We start from the raw sequence: 7,516 nt of genomic DNA on the forward strand, positions 1-7,516 counted from the left end.
AAATATCGATATGAGGAAGTTTGATGGCAAGGATCCGATGAGATGGATACTATATATGCAACAATTGTTTGATCTACATGATGCGTTGAACACATAAAAAGTATGCATTTCATATTTATATTTAGAAAAAAATGAGTATGTATGGTATCGATGGATTTTTTGTCATAAAAAAACCTTCACTTGGTAAATTTTTAAGGAGGAAATGATAGCGCATTATGAGGATACAAAGAGAAACACCTGCTTTAGCCAATTGATAAATCTCAAACAAAAGGGTTCAATGATGGAGCACATTGAGGACTTCCAGTAATTGAATATAAAGGTAAATGATATTCTATAGGAGCATAGGATTGATGTCATCATTGTTACCTGAAATGATAACATCCAACATGAGGTTTCCCTTTGGGAAACTGATTCATTGGAGAAGGCATTCACTGTGACAAGAAAAGTTGATAGTAAAGTTATGGAAAAAAGGAAGTTTGCCTCTCACAACTAGAAAGATGTAATTTTTGCTCCCCACCTTCCACAAACTACAAGATTTACACCACAACAATTGGAACAAAAAAGAGAGAAAGGTCTTTGTTATAATTGTGATAGCAAATACACTAAAGGTCATAAGTGTGTTGAGAAGAATTATTTTACATATACTGTGAAGAGGAGGAAGAAAAGGAGTAAGAAACATCAAAAGAAGAGGATATAGACCACGAACCAAGACTAGAGAAAAAAGAAATGAATCTGACCGTATCTTGTAATGCACTGGTAGGAATTACCACTCCTCATACTCTCAATATAGAAGGACAGATGAAGAAGAAAAGGGTAATAGTGTTGGTTGATTTGGGTAGTACCCATAATTTTATTCATTGTAAGATATACAAGCAATTGAATTGCTTCCTATATCCAACACCAAGGTGTCAAGTGATGGTTGAAGATGGAGGAGCTTTAAATTGTTCTAGAAAGTGCCATATTATCAAGCTAACCATGGGGGAATATGCATTGAATAGTCCAATGCATTCCATTCCATTGGGTGGTGCTTTCCATTCCAATGTTGGGAAGGAAAGGAAGTTGAATTAATGGGCATCACAGGGAAAATAGGGAATATAATCAACTCTAATGGAGTGAAAAAAATTCTAAATAAAGAAAAACGGGGCATAATTGCAGAATTATGCTCATTAGAGGTTGAAACATCAATATCATATATTTATCCATATCTCAAAAAAGCCTTGGAAAATAATTCTAACATTTTTTATACTCCCAAATACCTCCTACCTATTCGTGATCATGATAATGGTATTCAATTGATTCCAGGAAGTGTTCCTCCAAACATCAGACCTTACAGATATCCCTATGCCCGAAAGAGTGAAATTGAACATATGGCTGCAGAAATGCTAGAGGCCAGTATAATTCAACCAAGTCAAAGTTATTTTTCCCCACCAATATTATTGGTGCACAAGATGGATGGATCATGGCACATGTATCTGGATTATAGGGAGCTCAACAAGCTCACATTAAAAGATAAATTTCTTATTCATATCATTCATGAAGCCTTAGATGAATTACGTTGAGCAATTTACTTCACCAAGTTGGATCTTTGTTCAAGATATCATCTAATTAGAAATGAAGATTGAAGACATTATGAAAAAAACATTTAAAACTTGCAAGGGTCATTATGAATTTTTTGTCATGCCTTTTAGCCTTACCAATGCACCTTCTACATTTCAAGGTTTGGTGAATTCCATTTTCAAACCCTTCCCTAGAAAATTTGTGTTAGTATTTTTCGATTATATACTAATCTACAACAAGTCATGGAAGGATCATATTCAACATGTTGACAGGGTGCTCAAACTATTGGAGGAGAAAAAATTATATGCAAAAACCTCCATATGTTTCTTTGGAGTACAGGAGGTAGAATATCTGGGTCATATTGTATCGCATGAGGTGTTAAGGTAGACCCTACCAAAGTTAAATCCAATAATGAATGGAAAATATCCACAACCATAAAGCATATTTGAGTATTTCTCAGGTTGATGAGGTATTATCACAAGTTTTTTAAGAATTATGGGAGAATAGCAACACCTCTAATAACAATACTGATTAAAGATGCATATTCTTGGACTCCAAAAGTAACTAAGGCCTTTGAACATATTAAAGAGGCAATCCGCGAAGCATTGATCATAGCTATGCTAGACTTCACAAAAAAAATTATTATGGAATGTGATGCCTTAGGAAATGGAATTGTTGTTGTTTTAATGAAAGAAGGAAGAGCCATTTCTTTTGAAAGTCTTCCAATCAGAGGAAAGTATTTACATAAACCTATTTATGAGAAGGAAATGTTGGAAATACTACATGCACTAAAGAAATGGAAACCTTACCTAATGGGAAGATCAATCAAGGTAAAAACATATAATTATAGTCTTAAATACTTTTTGGAACAAACATTATCTTTAGGAGAGCACCAAAAATGGGTTACAAAGATGTTAGGTTATGAATATCAAATAATCTACAAAAAAGGGAAGAAAAATATGTTGTAGATGCACTCTCAAGAAAGGATGAGGATGTGGAAGCATTTCTTTGTGCCATTTCTATTATCCAACCAGATTGGATAACCAAGGCAAGGGATGAATGGAAGAATGATCAAGAAGTGTGGACACTCATTCAAAATTTCAGCAAGATCCTAGTACATCTAATACATTTAGCTAGAAAAACGATTCATTATGGTGAAAATATCACTTATATCTTTGTAATAATTTCCAACTCAAACAAAATATTCATTTGGAGTTGCACACCTCTCCATTAGGAGGGTACTTAGGATTTTTAAAAAGCTACCACAAGATTAACAAGGAATTTTTGTGGGATGGCCTTAAATCTGATATTCAAAAGTTTGTGGCAGAATGTTTGGTTTTCTAACAAACTAAAGTTGAGACAATTAAGACCCCATGTCTATTACAACCTTTAGTCATTCCAAGTCAATGTTGGGAGGAGGTCTTAATGGATTTTATCACAAATTTACCCTAGTCTGAAGGAAAATTTTTCATTGTGGTAGGAGTTGATAGACTTACCAGGTATGAACACTTTTGTGCATTATCTCATCCATTTAAAGCCAATACAGTTCCTATTGCATTTATGGAAACAATTCAAAAGATACATGGAAACCAAAAGATTAATCTAAGCAATAAAGGTACCATTTTCACTAGAATTTTTTTATAGAGTTATTTTCTTGTATGGGTACTCAATTAGCTCATAACAAATCTATCATCCTCAATCTGATGGGAAAATTGAGATAGTGAACAAATGTTTGGAAGGATATATTTCTTTCCTTTTATCTGATAAATAGATATAGTGATTTAAGTTGTTAGCTCTGGTTGAATGGTGATATAACACTTCCTTCCATACTACAACAAAAATGACCCCGTTTATGGCACTTCATGGATATCATCTACCCTCTACCACATCATCTTTAAAATAAAATTATAAGTTTCAGGTAGTGGAAGATTACATCGCGCATCAACAATAGGTTCTCCAACTCTTAAAAGATAACCTCACTTTGGCACAAAATCGAATGAAACAATAGGTCGATCAACATCACAACGAAATAAGTTTTGATGTAGGAGACTAGGTATTTTTACAGATACAACCATACAAACAAATATCCCTCGAGCAAGGTAATAAGGATAATAAATTATTACCAAAGTACTATGGTCCTTACAAGGTGTTGTAAAATATTGGTACTATGGAACACAAATTGGAGCTACCTGCATCTTCTTGAGTGCGCCTAGTTTTCCACATTTCATGCTTAAAGGAGGTTATATGTGACAAAATCCAAGTTCAAACATTATTGCCATAACTTGAAGAGGAAGGAAAAGTCATATTGTAACTTGAAGCAATCATAGAAACAAGAGAATGATAGCTACAAAATTAATCACTTTCAGAGTATCTCATCAAGTGGAAGAACCTACCCATTGAAGATTCCACATGGGAGGATCAAAATCTTATATAGAAGAATCTAGAACTACTCAAGCATCAAGGACAAAACGTTTTTGAAGGAGAGGGGAATTTTAGGTCCCTAGAATACTAGTGTAGCCCCCTTATTGTTATTGCTTTTCCTGTGTAGTCCCCATATTGTTATTATTATGCCCCATAGAAGATCCTTATTGTTATTATTGTTCCCTTACATTATTATTGTTATGTAGGGTTTGATTATATTGTGACCCCCTTGACTCTTATATATTGAAAGGAGTTCTTTTCATTTGTATCATTGAAGAACTGTGCATTTATGTAATGTAAAGGACATTTCCCCCTCAAAGATGATATTTTTTGAGTTGTTGCTCTCTCTATTTGTGCGTTGGTTTCATAACAAAAGTAATTATCCATTTGGTAATTTCATCTCCAGTAAAATCAATTGTATCATAAAAAAAAAATTGTCATTATTTCATCTTATCCAAATAAGCCATCATATTTTCCTTTGCAATAAATCCAGACTCATATTTAATACAGAGACCATTTAAATCATGAACAATCACTACCACATTGATATACATATTTGATCTTTGATTTTATATGTTTTCACACTTCGATATAATTTCCTCCAATGTACCATGAAACCATGATTTGCCTCATCTAATCAGCATCAAGCAACCCTTGTTTATATTTTTATACTTTGGACAATGAATGAAGCTTCTGAATAAAAGTTAATAGGTCATTGTATATGAATTACTTGTCATGCTCCAATAGACTTTTGACCAATTCAACAGAAGTCCTAGTTCTATGTTTTAAATAAAAGATAATAAAAAAAAACTGCCATGCAAAGTCAATAATTCGTAATCTTTCAGATATATTACTAGTGATATATTATTTCACTTCACTCAGAATATCACCAAGTTTCTTAAATATATTAAATCCTCTAGAATTAGAAATTTCCAATGGCGATCCACATATCACTAGTGGAGTCTTTAACAAAGGACCCATGCTTAGGGTATCTTATAGATCTTTTACATTTGCCTTCAGCATCATATTTTTTTCTTGTTGTCCACCAAAAAAATTCGCAAGTGCTTCATAACCAACTTGATGTAATTTCAGCAGCCCAAGCATTGTAACTAAAGATAGATCAACATTCAATTATGTCTGAGTAATACGATTTCAATCTGAAAGTTGTATGCTTTCAATCTTCAATCTCGTGCCGACCCTATAACAATTTTCATTGTGCAATGTGATAAAATGGTCATCGAAATTAATGTCCTCTTCATTAATGTCATCCATTATTCTCTGATATTCTTGCAAACAAGTACTAACCCAATCAGGTAGTACAAAACTATCAACTTCCCTCCCCATGAATTCTTAAATTCTCTCTATTTTAGTTGCGCTCTTCGATCTAAGTGATTCAACCATGTGTGCTCTTTCAAAAATTTCTCTAAGGGAAGACTCTTCATCATCCCTGCCACCTGATAGTCTATCAGTAACTAATTTTCTTCTTCGAGTAATTTTTTTCATTCTTTTGCTTGTAGATGAAGTCACATTAGTGATGCTTGTGCAATATTGAGATTGTCCCATAGGATTTGTGCCTTTTTTCTTAAATATTTCTCCCATCTTGATGATCTATTTTTCAATGATTTATTCAACATCTACTAGAATTTTTTGATATTTTATTGATCCACTTTGACTTTCCTCACTCTGCTCTCTACTTCTTGGGAACAAGTTCCCGTATGACATAGTGTTATGAAACCAGGTCACAAAAAGATAGAAAAGAAATATAAACACCTTAGAATTCAGCCTCTTTGAGGGGGCAACATCCTTTACATTACACATGAAAAATTCTTGGATGATACAAATGACAAGACCTCCTTTCTATATATAGGAGTCTAAGGGGTCATAATATAATCAGAACGGACATAACAATAATAATGTAAGGGCACAACAATAACAATAGTAGGCTTATATGGGGAACAATAATAATAATATGTGGACTACATGGGCAAAAAAATATAATAAGGGGGTTGCACTAATAACAACAAGGGGTTACAATAGTAGTATAGGGACCTAACATGCCCCTCTCCTTCAAAAAGTGGTGTCCTCAATGATTGAGTAGTTATGGATTCTTCTGTATAAAGTTATCATCCATCCATGTGGAATATTCAATGGATAATTTCTTCCACTTGATGAGATACTCTAAAATTGATTGATTTCATGGCTGTTGATTTCTCGGTTCTCTGATTGCTTCAGGTTCCAGTATGATTTTTCCTTCCTTGTCAAGTTCTAGAAATATTGTTTGAATTGGGATCTTCTGCAACTTTTGAATGAATTCCCACCCTGCTTCATCATCCTTCCATTCATCCCTTGCTTCATTTATCAAACTTGGTTGGATAATTATACCAACCTCTCGAATTTCTCCAACCATACATTCAATTTCACTCCTTTGTGCATATGGATATCTGTAAGTCCTGATTTTTGGAGGAACACTACCTGGAATAAAATGAATAGCATGATCATGATCATGAATAGGTGGGAGGCCTTTGGGAGTCTCAAATACCTTGGAATGATTGTCCAAGACTTTTTGGATACCTGGAGAAATAAATGATTTCGATGTGAGAACCTCTAGCAAACATAATTGTGCAATTACGCTTCTTTTTTCTCTTTTTAGAAGCTTTGTCATTCCAATAGAGCTGATTATATTCCTTAGTTTTCCCGTGATACCCATTAATTCAACTTCCTTTCCTTCCAAAGAAATTTTCATGAAAAGTTCTTTAAAATTAAAAGTTATTGTACACAAGGATTGTAGCCATTGGACTCCTAATACAACATCAGCACCACCAATTGGAATGGAAAGCATTGGGCTATTCAATACATATTCTCCCATGGATAGCTTGATATTATGGCACTTTCTAGAGCAATTTATGGTTCCTCCACTTGAAACCATCACTTGACACTCTAGTGTTGGGTATAGGAAGCAATTCAATTCTTTGGCTATCTTACAATAATAAAATTATGGGTACTGCCCGAATCAATCAACACTATTACCTTTTTCTTCTTGATATGTCTTTCTATCTTGATAGTTTGAGGAGTGGTAATTCCGACCAATGCATTACAAGATATGGATGGATTCATTTCTTCTTTCTCTAGGGTTTGTTCCTAGTGTATATCGTCTTCTTTTGATGTTTCTTGTTCCTTTTCTTCCTCCTCTTGAGAATCTATGTAAATTAATTTCTTCTCAGCACACTTATGACCTTTAGTGTATTTTCTATCGCAATTGTAACAAATCCATTTTTCTCATTTTTCTTCCAATTGTTGTGGTGTCAACCTTGTAGGTTGTGGAAGGCTAGGGACAACAACACTTCCATAGTTGTGATTGGTAGGCTTCCTTGTTTCCATAATTTCACTTTCCATTTTTCTTGCCAACCTGAATGCCTTCTCCATTGAATCAGGTTCCCAAAGGCAAACCTCATGTTGGATGTTATCCTTTAAGGTCCCTATGAACACATCAATCCTATGCTCCTCTAGAATATATTTTACCCTTATGTTCAATTTTTGG

This window comes from Pinus tabuliformis, chromosome 2_1 (assembly GCF_031772625.1).
Source record: "Pinus tabuliformis cultivar Carrire ecotype Pingquan chromosome 2_1, CPIR1, whole genome shotgun sequence".
NCBI classification, from domain to species: Eukaryota; Viridiplantae; Streptophyta; class Pinopsida; order Pinales; family Pinaceae; genus Pinus; species Pinus tabuliformis.